Genomic DNA, 13,271 nt, shown 5'->3' with positions numbered 1-13,271 from the left:
ACGCTATCTTGTTTTCTCACAAACGGAAAATAGGCAAACTATTCAACATTTTGCAACCCGGAAATGGCAGAGCAATGTAAAAAAAAAAAATTTACTTTATTTTTAATTTTTATAGATGCTAACTTTGGTAATGGAATTCAAGTAAAGTCTCCCTCTGGTTTTTATGCGATATCTGCAGAAAGAATGGAGTGTCAGATATGACATGGCACCTTGAGTTTAAAAATATATCTTAGTTATTGATCGAGAGAGTGGTGTAGTGGTGCCTGGAGAAGTGGGTATACTTTAATTTTGGCCAAAAAATTCTAATGGCCTGCCCTGACGAAGGAAAGGCGCCCTGAGTGAAAAATTCTATGAGAAACAGTGACATACACTCTGAATTATTTAAAATGATAAATCCCATATTGTTCTTTCAGTCAGGCCAACTCAAGATGTACTGTGCAAAAGGCTAATGGTATTTTGATATTGACTTGCTCATTATGCATTCTCCTGTTCTATTGGTTTTCTTTCAACTTTATTTCGTTGTCTATCATCCAAATGCATTATCCTACTCATATTAGCAACCCATGATAGTTAATGCGTCTTTAAATCCCCCCTCTTTCTAATGGATATTTCCATCTCTGTCCATGAAACTGCTTGCATGTGTGCTGTTCATTTTATAATGTTTTTTTCCCGCCATTTGCATTTTGGAATTTACACATAGGCCTACCTCCATGTGTACATTGCTGCGCCTAAAATGTGAAGAACTAATAGTTTATCAAAATTTTAAGCTAAACGTTGATATCAGTAAAAACACTATAACAAATTAATAGATCTACCATTCATTTTTACTTTTGTGAACTTTCCATAAATTCATTAGATAATATCTTGTGGGTTTTTGGTAACGGAGTTACAAAGCAGGAGGCAACCATTTCTCCTAAACAAAATATAAGTGTTTATATTAGTTGGCAGAGGTCTTTACGTCAACATTATTATGTTTTGATGTATTTCTAATACTGTTTAAGACTTTTGCGGGTAAATGTTTTCTAAGACCCCTTTTCCATCTGTGTATCCAGAAATCAAAGTCGTTCTTATACCTAATTTTTAAGATGGAACATAAAATAAAAATGCATGTATGAATGCCTTCATTTCCCAAAATATAGATTCTTAGCTTTAATTTCACACCCAATTGATATGTTCCTATGAACATCACATGTTGATGATCATGGATCCTTTTTGATGGAAATGCCCATATGTAAAGAAGTTAGTCAGAAAAGCCCTGTTGATGCAAAAATGTTGCAATTGCCATTTCACTTGTGATTTAGAGCAAAACAATTGGGTGAACTGTTGGAATCGTGGAAATATAATGATTATTCTAATTCTATAGTTAGAATATAATAGTGGGAACTTTTGAATACAGTGTTTGATATGACAAAGAATAAAAAATGCCAGGGAGGCGTTAATGTGAAAGGGTAGGAACTAAAGTGTTGATAAGTGTTTCCTAGGGGACTGTAAAATCTTTGGCTACCTTAAATGTTTTCGCTCAGCTAATTCATGTAGCGAACATATTTCTCTTTGATTTGAAGATACTGTTGCACAAACAACATGCTGATTTAGGTCTACACAATCACTGGTATTATCAAGCTGTATAGCTAATTACATTTGCTTTGACTCAGTACATTTATTAGCTAGCGATTAGCATTAGCGGCTACCAATTCGCTAAGAATTAGCTAACTTGCTAAGAAAATGTAAACTAGCTGTTTGCAGATGTAAGAAACACAAATGAATAGTAGTATTATATAATGCTAGTGAATTTATATTAAGAAGCACAGTGAAAATAGCATCGTTGTCAAAATAGCATTGTTGTTGCAACGCCATACAACACTCCTTCCGTGGCCTCCAACTGCTCTTAAACGCTAGTAAAACCAAATGCATGCTTTTCAACCGTTCGCTGCCTGCACCCGCACGCCCGACTAGCATCACCACCCTGGATGGTTCCGACCTAGAATATGTGGACATCTATAAATACCTAGGTGTCTGGCTAGACTGTAAACTCTCCTTTCAGACTCATATCAAGCATCTCCAATCTAAAATAAAATCTAGAGTCGGCTTTCTATTCCACAACAAAGCCTCCTTCACTCACGCCGCCAAACTTACCCTAGTAAAACTGACTCTCCTACCGATCCTCGACTTCGGCGATGTCATCTACAAAATAGCTTCCAATACTCTACTCAGCAAACTGGATGCAGTTTATCACAGTGCCATCCGTTTTGTTACTAAAGCACCTTATACCACCCACCACTGCGACCTGTATGCTCTAGTCGGCTGGCCCTTGCTACATATTCGTCGCCAGACCCACTGGCTCCAGGTCATCTACAAGTCCATGCTAGGTAAAGCTCCGCCTTATCTCAGTTCACTGGTCACGATGGCAACACCCACCCGTAGCACGCGCTCCAGCAGGTGTATCTCACTGATCATCCCTAAAGCCAACACCTCATTTGGCCACCTTTCGTTCCAGTTCTCTGCTGCCTGTGACTGGAACGAATTGCAAAAATCGCTGAAGTTGGAGACTTTAATCTCCCTCACCAACTTCAAACATCTGCTATCTGAGCAGCTAACCGATCGCTGCAGCTGTACATAGTCTATCGGTAAATAGCCCACCCAATTGACCTACCTCATCCCCATACTGTTTATATTTATTTACTTTTCTGCTCTTTTGCACACCAGTATCTCTACCTGTACATGACCATCTGATCATTTATCACTCCAGTGTTAATCTGCAAAATTGTAATTATTCGCCTACCTCCTCATGCCTTTTGCACACAATGTATATACTCTCTCTTTTTTTTTTCTACTGTGTTATTGACTTGTTAAATGTTTACTCCATGTGTAACTCTGTGTTGTCTGTTCACACTGCTATGCTTTATCTTGGCCAGGTCGCAGTTATAAATGAGAACTTGTTCTCAACTAGCCTAACTGGTTAAATAAAGGTGAAATAAAATAAAATGTGCTGCATTAACCATGCAGACTGAAGGCAAGTGTCTTATGGTCAAGGAACAACATGCGCTCCTTGAGTGACAAGGGGCAGGGCTAGGTCTTTGTGGAAAGCGGCAGCAAGAGATGACTCAAGTAGCAAAGTAAACTATAAAAATGGACGTTACACACGGCTTATCACATTTCAATAAACCAAACATTCAAATACCTTTTTATAGAAGGTAAATTCAAATTGAAACATTCATACCTGTATATCATTAGATATGGTATATTGCCCAGCCCTAGTTTATTGTAACAAATCCCAGAAGTGTGCTCGCAGAATGGCAAGAACCTGCGTCTTGGAAGAGACTAAAGTTTTTAACACAAACAATTTGCCTCACTGTCTGCTCTTTCTGAGCTAACCATAGTTCCAAAAACAACTCTCACATTGGGGTGGACTGAAAAACTCCTTATTAAAAATTATTATTGTTGGAGAGGGCCTAAATATAGTCTAGCTAATTAACCTTACTTTTAAAATGTCTAAATACTTTTAGCGGGTCAGAGTAGGATATGATTGTGAGCTCCTGAGATGCCTCACAATAGGATGTTGTCCCTCTGTTTACTCTGTAGACTCACAATGGTCTACAGACAAAGGAGGACAGGACACTGCATTCCTCTAGCAAGGTTACCCCAGTGCAAACCAGCCAGCCAGGCCTTTTGGGAGAAACATGACAATGTGAAGGCAGGATCTCCGTCACACAACCAAAGGCTTTGATGATGGATGTATTGGATTGGGCCATTAAGGGCTAGTCCGATGTATTATGTCTAGTTGTTCTGCGGTGCTGATTGTTCATTTTCTGTAGAGATTGGTTAAAACGTTAGGATGAAAGAACGTGATAATTCATTAACACTCATTCACCCTTCTGTGATTCTCTTTGGCTTTTACCAAGGTGATGGAGCTCTATTTTTTTCCATCAAATTTGTGTGCCCCGTCCCAATCCAACCTCTGACATTTGGAATCCTTCTTAGACAGAGCTAAAGGACTGGCTTAACTTTCTGACCTCAGCTGTGGTAAACATGGTTTAGTTTTTTTAAGTGCTCATGTTCCTTGCATTAGGGTTACATTGGGACTACCAGTCCAAAAGTTACAGATGGTAATGATTTAGAGACCAGACCTTCACCTGTAATCCTCAGATTTTTAGGTAATAAAAGGAAGTTTGAGATCATCACTGAGTAGTCAGGTACTAACAGTTGTTATTATTGTTAAATGTGTTGGAGGATGTCTTCATGTTTGATTGGAGAAAATCATTCCATTCCCAGCCCTCTGTAATTCTGTGGTGATTAGAATTATGTTAATTGAATTCTCCACCCTGGTCCCCTAGAGAGGACATTATCCTTCCTGGCCGTCTCATTCCTGGAGTCTCAGTGCAAACGTTAACAGCATAACGAGTCTGTGTGCTAAGTTGTCCGCATGCTTCCCATCCGAAACAGTTCAGAATAGTTTGTGCATTATATTATATTATATAATATATTATATTATGAAGTCATTTTGTAACATTTTGTTTGTTTTGGTTTTCGGGAAGGCATTTTCTCGAAGCAAGCCGAAGTTCAGAGGCGAAGTCTACGCCCCTTCATCGGTCATTGGTCAACAATAGGGATTATTCAATGAAGTGTTGTCATTCAATGGTAGATGACTCGTTTTCATGCACATTTTTTCACTTGAGAAATACTGTTCCAAACATCTTATTTAGAAATAAAATTGTACAACTAACATCTCCTCGGCAAAAACGTTAAAATAAAAAACTCAAGAAATCTATCTTAGTTTACTACTGACTGTTTTGAGGAAGGCTACAGCATCTCAAGATGATCTGACACATGCGGAAGCCTTTAGTCTGATCCAGAACCTGCCTGCCATCAGCAGCCCATTTCCTCAGGGGGGGGATCACCCAGATGGATGCCTCTTTCCTGTGTGGCTCACTTGGCCACCTCTGACCCCCTCTCACCCTGTAACTCGGCCCTGGTTTAGACACTGGGGTTGTTGTCATGTTGGCAGGAGATGGGGAACAGAGACCGCAGGCGCAACTCAAAATGCAGTTACATACAGAGACTGTCCAACTACATAGTTAAACAAGAACATTGAATGGAAAGGGTGTTGTTGGACTATTGTCCAAGCAGATGGCTGAGGTTAACTCCTTATGGACTTAAGAAAAAATAATCTCAGCCCTAAATGTTGGTTTATGTCCTCATTTGTTACATTTCACCTCAGATAATCTGATGATAAGGAATGGACAAAGAAATAACAAACCTTAATCAGAGTTGCATCCTAATCGGTTAATTTATCTCCATATTTGTTTGGACAAGTGACTCCATTATTCCTGGAATTGACTGACATTGAGTCGTGTATTTTGTAAACACCCTGTACTCTGTCTCTATGTCCCACATGCTCACTCTCGTCCAGAGGCCGTCTGACCTGATAGTGCTCATTTGTTTGAGGATGGGAGGAGGAATAGAGGAGGCCTGTAGGGGGTAAAGGGGGCTGTTGTTGGTCAGGCTTGCACCCTATAAAATAGGATTTATTGTGGTTTGACCCTGCTGCTGTCTCATGTCTCAGAGAGACAGTCACTGGACCTGTCCTGCTGGGCTATGAGGGGCCGGAAGTTCCCAGCATCAATTTAGTGGTAGGAAGAGCGGGATGGTGGGCGAAGACCAAGACAAAAGCCTCCATACAGCCACCATAGAGCACTGTTTCTTAGTTATTTTGGAGGCGAGGCCCAAAGTAAGCCTGTGAAGGTGGCCTGCCAACATTCAAATATTCCACATCTAAACCAATAGGAAGGTCTTGTTTAATCTTGACTCGCACACAGAGAGAGTTTGTTGCAGGGGCATTGGGTTGAGAGTGGGACCCTTGTATGGATTGGGAAAGAGTATATCCTATCTGGTAATGTAAAACTGTAAGTTGGAAATAATATTGGAAAATCAATCCATTTTCAAGGCCCACCTTGTCAACTCAAAAATGTAGTCTTAATCCAAGGGCAGGAGAAGTGCAAACTGTTCATGATTTGGATTATCGCAGCTGTTGATGGAGTTCACCCCAAATCTCCTAAACATGTCCCAAGCTCCACCCACTGTACTCCGATGGAGGGCTATGATTGGCTGGCGGCCCTTGTGGGAATGGTAATAGAGACAGTTCTAGTTGAATGAAGTCTGGTTGCTGATCTGACAATAGAGCCCATTGTCCATGGCCATCAGGCATTAGCATAGGGTACACTGCATACGCATTGTAATGCTTATGATTGACTCATGGCTCAGGTTTTTATTCTTTCACAAGACACCCTCTGGGTTTATGTAACACTAGAAACCTCTCAGAAGACAAACAAGTTATGATACAAGTTATGATATTCTCGAACTGTTGATTTAAAAAAAAAAAAAACTTTAAAAGTTTAATTTCAGAATTGTTTTGGTGCAGAGACACAGGGAATTTCCCTTTCTACACTTCTGAAGATGAACTGACAGCTATTATGTAGAGGGCAAAAAGCAGGCTGCGGAATGTCCACATTGAGCTGAACCATTTGGAACAGACAGAACCCAGCTTCAAATATGACACACCTTATGGCTCCCAGACAGTCAGGTTTGGAGGTGTGCAGTGTCACTCACAGGTGATACTAAAGGTCACTTAATAGCAAACGGGTGTTTTATATTCCCTCACCAAGGAATTTGTGCATTTTATGCAGGGGCTACCCAGTCATCATGACCCTTGTGGAGGTGACCCTGCAGGGTGGCAGCGTGTATGGTACAGGCTCCTGTTCTCTCCCTGCTAGCCATGCAGAATGTGGCCGTAGGGCTGCTGGCTGGGGCTTAAAGTTCTTTACCTATCTGCCCCTCCTTGGCAACCTGCCCTCCCAGCCTGCCTGTCTCCTGTGCAGTGGTGTAATGTACATAAGTAAAAATACTTGAAAGTACTACTTAAGTCATTTTTGGGGGGTATCTGTACTTTACTATTTATGTTTTTGACAACTGCATCTGATCTGGCGGACTGACTAAACACAAATGCTTTGTTTGTAAATTATGTCTAAGTGTTGGAGTGTGTCCCTGGCTATCCGTACATTAAAAAAATAAAATAAAAACATCCTGCCATCTGGTTTGCTTAATATAAGGAATTTGAAATTATACTTTTACTTTTGATACTTGAGTATATTTAAAAGCAAATACTTTTAGACTTTTACTCAAGTAGTATTTTACTGGGTGATGTTTACTTGAGTCATTTTCTATTAAGGTGTCTTTTTTATTTATTTATTTAATTTAACCAGGTAGAGCAGTTGAGAACAAGTTCTCATTTACAACTGTGACCTAGACAAGACAAAGCAAAGCAGTGTGACAAACAACAGAGTTACACATAAACAAACGTACAGTCAATAACAGAATAGAAAAATCTGTATACAGTGTGCAAATGAAGTAAGGAGGTGAGGCAATAAATAGGCCATAGTGACGAAGTAATTACAATTTATCAATTTACATTGGAGTGATAGATGTGTAGATGAGGATGTGCAAGTAGAAATAATAGTGTGCAAAAGAGCAGAAAAACAAATATGGGGATGAGGTAGGTAGTTGGTTGGATGTTTTTTTATTTATTTTTTTATTTTTCACAGATGGTCTGTGTACAGCTGAAGCGATCGGTAAGCTGCTCTGACAGCTGACGCTTAAAGTTAATGAGGGAGATATGTCTCCAACTTTATTCAGTGATTTTCGCAATTCGTTCCAGTTATTGGCAGCAGAGAACTGAAGGGAAAGGCGGCCAAAGGGGGTGTTGGCTTTACGGATGACCAGTAAAATATACCTGCTGGAGCGTGTGCTACGGGTGGGTGTTGCTATGTTGACCAGTGATCTGAGATAAGGCGCTTTACCTAGCAAGACTTATAGAAGACCCAGAGCCAGTGGGTTTGGCTACGAATATGAAGCGAGAACCAGCCAACGTGAGCATACAGGTCGCAGTGGCACTGTGATAGACTACATCCAATTTGCTGAGTAGAGTGCTGGAGGCTATTTTGTAAATGACATCGCCGAAGTCAAGGATCGGTAGGATAGTCAGTCAGTATGTTTGGCAGCATGAGTTTACAGTCTAGCCAGACACCTAGGTATTTATAGTTGTCCACATATTCTAAGTCAGAACCGTCCAGAGTTATTTTTACTCAAGTATAACAATTGGGTACTTTTTCCACCACTGCTCCTGTGCTTTATTTGATCTCTTAACACAAAGCCAGCTTTATCATGCCTGACATATCCTCCATAAAAAAGTACCCCACACTGGCCCCCAGTGTTCAGGATGTGTGAGGAATGAACATGAACAACTGCTGGGGGGGGGGGGTTGACAACCTTTTGGAGAAGTGATCAGCAATGGTCCTGTCAGGCTGATGTAGGCTACTTCAGAAAGAAAGACACAATAACCTTTTTTCAAAAACAATTGAAGCACACCTATACGACCACAAAAACAGTCCATAACCCAGAGACATCCGACCAAATGCTTCCTAGTCTGAGGATTTCACGACTCCATTAAAGTCACCATCGCATGAGCTCCTTTCCCGGTCCCACAAGGGAAACCCTATGCCCCAATGGCTAGGGACAGATCCCATACTTCATTAATCTCCTCACCACAATTACCTTTATCCTCAGGGCACTCCTGCAGTGGGCAAGAAGTTTAACAGGCTTCTTAGCACTACAGTAGAATCAATGGCAAATAAACCCATTCACATTCTAAAGGGGCAGACAGTATGCAGCCTTCAGGGCCTGATATAAAGCACATTGCTGTTAGGCCTACAGATGTAATGAAGCACCAGGTTTTAATCCTCCCATTTATTGTGTTGCCAATGAGGAGAATTGGTGGGACGGTTGGAATTAGAGTTGAAAAACAAAAGAAGCAAAGAATGTGTGTGACAGGTGCAGGGCTGTTCTATGTCATCTGAAACATGTGCACTCTCTCCTCTCCCTCTGATTGTTCTCTCAAGCCTGGATGTGGGTTCCTCCCTGTGTCTGTCCAGTACAATGGTGACCCAATACTCTGTATCCTATTCCTAATTCAGAAAATGTGTGGCTAGTAGGCTTCAATGGTATGCCGTATACCGGGGTATTTGGAAATGGCCACAGGATAGTTTTTCAATACCATTTAAACTACTACTTTGAAGTTTTGTTTTTTATACATTTGAATATTTGTAGCTACTTTTTAGTACATGCCTGCAGTCAACTTGTGCAATATGTTAGGAGATAAAGCATAACGTGTTAATTTCACCTGTCACATTATTTTACATTTTGAAGCTTATCGGTAGTCCCCAGTCACATGTAGTTAGTTTACAAGCACACAACCACGAGAGACCAGAGCCTTGTGAGTCACTCACTGTTTGATATCTTAGAACTATTAAGTTAACTGTCTAAAATGCGCTAAATGCTGTGCAGTTATGCATTTGGTTTACTAACTTCTTAGCTAGCTAGCTAAGTGGTTAGCTTCTTGCAATCAAGCTCCTCTTGGTAACAACAGCAGAGAATTCCCTCCTTGATCAAAAGCCAATATTTGTTTTGTGCATGCAGCAAACTTTGAGTAACATTTTTGAGATACTTGTATACCTTTTGAGCTGGGATGTCTGTCCTGGAAATAGTTTGTCAGACTTTATAAACAAGTTTTCATGCGTTCGTTAACATTTAGCTAGCATTTGCTATGGGATTGCATTGCTTAAAATAGCGCTCCTTGTGTTCAGTGCTGGTATTACTGAATATCCCAGGATAGAACAAGGTCGGTATGACAACCTGGATACCGTCCAAGCCTAGTGGCTAGGCGTTAGAACTTTAATCAAACATCACTCTAAATGTAATAAATGGCCATAAACCTACACCTGACATCCATACATACATCATCTTGGTTTACTTAAGCTGTTAGCTCCCTTGTGTTCATTGCAGATACATTGATATGCTGTGTGTTCTGGGGGCCCCTAACTCTAGCATACACTATACACTAAAGGGGACATGCTACAGTCTGAATTACACACTGCTAATTCGGGGTGTGAACGTTTAAACAAAATTGGGACGTTAATGTTAATCCTAATCAAAAAAACTTTCTTCCACAAAATCCCAGTGCAGTTACCACAACTACCACTAGCAGGTCCCAATCATCATCACTAAGGGAAAAATACAAATTAAACAAATAACTAACGCAACAATTCTGTAATGGTAGTAGGAGATATGCATCTTTCAAATTATTTGCCACGAATATAAAGCGCTTGCACATTATCGGCATGTTGGAAAAATGGCAGAGAAATGCAGTGAACAGGCTCTACCCTGAGTTAGTACAGTTTTGAGTCGGCTGCTGCGCTGGGATTTTAGCTGACCCAACATTACAACCTATTGGTGCCAGCGATTAGTGCTTTGGAAACATGCTAAAGTATGGACTGACTGCTAGAAACATGTCTATAACTTCATCAGCAAGCTGTCAAACTATTGTAATTAAGTGACAAACTACATACTGTTTATCGGTGCACTGCCTAACATTCTTAGACATTCCATCCCTGTGTTTGTCAATTAAGCTAGCTAACTTTCTCACTGTCTATCAGAGTATAGGCTGTCTGCCCCAGTGCCTGTATTTTAATAGTGAGTAAGTCATGCACAAGACATGTCATGGAAAACAATGTGCGCAAATGGATTTTGATTTTGGAATATTGATGTGGCAGTTGGGACATCAGGTGCACATCATCTCAATGTTAATTTTCGCCAAATCTCTTGAAGACTCGAGTGGCCACTTGCTTATATGGGCCAAGTGTTCGCTTTGAGATTCAGTATATAGAACTTCATTGCCCACTAGCGATCCTATGCAATAGGACCACCATACGCAATAGGAACATATTCTGCATTGAGTTCACATGACAATTTCTGTTTTTGTTATTGTCTTAAAGGAAAACCAATTAAAAAAAGGGCAGTTTAAGCATTTAAGATAAATTGTCAATTTGTTATCACATCCCTACTGCTAATGGGGCTACTGTCGAGTACAGCACACTCAGTCTGTCTTTACAACACATTATGTTTTACAATATTTGGATAAGCAGGTTGCCTGGCAGCTATGCTGTATAGACTTTGAACGTAACACATAATCAAACAGAAGGTGGCCTTTTTCTTTTGAGGTGTATGTCGCTGCTCGCACGACTGGGCTGGATGGCTTATAGAAGAAGGTTTGTTGTCTTTATATTGTCTGATTCCAGCCTCTGACACATTTCCAAAGGACCTCTGTAACCTGTTTTGCAAGGTGAGTAAGGAGGATTTTAACTCTGAATTTAGCGGAGTTTGTTATTTATAAAAACCAGTATCTGAGCAGAAAGAATATTTTATGTCTTCAGATAGGAAATAGTAGGTCTGTAAATACACTCGGGCTGACTTAGTTTGGCACTGGTGGACGGAGTGCTAGGTTAGCTAAATGACAGCCCATGTTTGAAACATCAGCCTGGGCTGGTCCTCAGGAGACAGGGCATAGTCTCCCTGAATAACCTGTTGTTAGGCGAGGTTAGATGTTGGTTTACGAGGGCAGTAAACGTTAAATGGCTGTTTTAAGTTGGTCACTGATGGCTTTAGTCCTATTTCCAATGAATTTAGATATACACATGCAGTTATTCCCCATTCGTTTAGATTTCTGTTTTTCAGCCTTTAGACCATCTGTCTTTACATCAACTTGTATGTCTCCTGTTAGAGACAGTGTTCTGTACAGGGCTATAGTCTCCTGTCTCTTCACTTCATTGTGACTGAGGTACTTGGAGGAAAACCTTTTTTCACAATAGTTTATCTTTGAGGGAATCGATTTGAGCTATACTGGAATTTGTATTTGATTGAAAGCCAAAACTAAACAATGACAGAACTGTGTTGCCCTATTTTCAGACAATGCAATGTCCACTCCTATGTTTTCCACTGCTGGGAAAACTGTCATCTATACTTTGGGTTGTTTTAAAACAATGGAGCAGATTCCAAGAGTAGAATGCTGTTCTGCCTTCTCGGGAAACGCCATTCAACATCAAGTTATTTTGGGACAACTGTAAATTGTGGGTTGTGGATGAAGTTATTATTGAGAATGAGACGTCTGACACATAGTGGCTAGGAGAAACAGGATGAAGGAGAGTGTGCGTATGTTTATGTTGGTCTTGTTGCAATGCTCTGTCGTGTTTTCTGTTTGGGGAGGTGTTTTTGAGTATTTTTTTGTCATCCTAGAATAAACTTGGTGCATAGACGTCTCCTTGACCCAGATTGGAGATAAAGAGCCCGTGTGCCTTCCATGGAGAGAGTGTGAATGTGTTATCAGATCTAGAAAATAATAAGAACCAAACACCAGTATTAGGATATATGTTACCAATTTATCTTAAGCACTGTCTTACCTGTGGCATAGTAGGTGTATTATGTCTAGGCTTCACATATTTCAATAAGCATTTTTCTACAGCTGGTCATGCTTTATACCTGGCTAGCCCTATCCCGGTCAACTGCACTGTACCCTGCCTTCCCCATTTCTCCTTCTCCCAAATGCACTCAGCTGATGTTCTGAAAGAGCTGCAAAATCTGGACCCCTACAAATCAGCTGGGCTAGACAATCTGGACCCTTTCTTTCTAAAATTATCTGCCGAAATTGTTGCAACCCCTATTACTAGCCTGTTCAACCTCTCTTTGAGATTCCCAAAGATTGGAAAGCAGCTGCGGTCATCCCCCTCTTCAAATGGGGGGGACACTCTTGACCCAAACTGCTACAGACCTATATCTATCCTACCCTGCCTTTTCTAAGGTCTTCGAAAGCCAAGTCAACAAACAGATTACCGACCATTTCGAATCCCACCGCAATCTGGTTTCAGAGCTGGTCATGGGTGCACCTCAGCCACGCTCAAGGTCCTAAACGATATCTTAACCGCCATTGATAAGAAACAATACTGTGCGGCTGTATTAATTGACCTGGCCAAGGCTTTCAACTCTGTCAATCACCACATCCTCATCGGCAGACTCGATAGCCTTGGTTTCTCAAATGATTTCCTCGCCTGGTTCACCAACTACTTCTCTGATAGAGTTCAGTGTGTCAAATCGGAGGGCCTGTTGTCCGGGCCTCTGGCAGTCTCTATAGGGGTGCCACAGGGTTCAATTCTTGGGCAGACTCTCTTCTCTGTATACATCAATGATGTCGCTCTTGCTGCTGGTGAGTCTCTGATCCACCTCTATGCAGACGACACCATTCTGTATACTTCTGGCCCTTCTTTGGACACTGCGTTAACAACCCTCCAGACGAGCTTCAATGCCATACAACTCTCCTTCCGTGGCCTCCAACT

General features: G+C 40.9%; 1 protein-coding gene across 4 annotated transcripts in view; it reads left to right on the top strand.

Annotated features, from left to right (window-relative positions):
• The window catches only part of LOC139413378 (rho GTPase-activating protein 39-like), a 52,170-nt gene that overhangs the window by 2,217 nt on the left and 36,682 nt on the right, over positions 1-13,271 (top strand). Inside the window, exon 1 of one of the 4 annotated variants that reach the window (XM_071160680.1) lies at positions 11,092-11,227. The exons of 2 other annotated variants lie outside the window; for them this stretch is intronic. The gene's annotated coding sequence lies outside the window, so the exon portion shown is untranslated. Of the gene's footprint in view, positions 1-11,091; positions 11,228-13,271 lie in introns of those variants that run through there. One more of the 4 variants, XM_071160681.1, reaches the window with a different exon arrangement.

This window comes from Oncorhynchus clarkii, chromosome 7 (genome assembly GCF_045791955.1).
Source record: "Oncorhynchus clarkii lewisi isolate Uvic-CL-2024 chromosome 7, UVic_Ocla_1.0, whole genome shotgun sequence".
In the NCBI taxonomy this organism is placed as follows: domain Eukaryota; kingdom Metazoa; phylum Chordata; class Actinopteri; order Salmoniformes; family Salmonidae; genus Oncorhynchus; species Oncorhynchus clarkii.
This window is presented reverse-complemented; position numbering and strand designations above follow the sequence as displayed.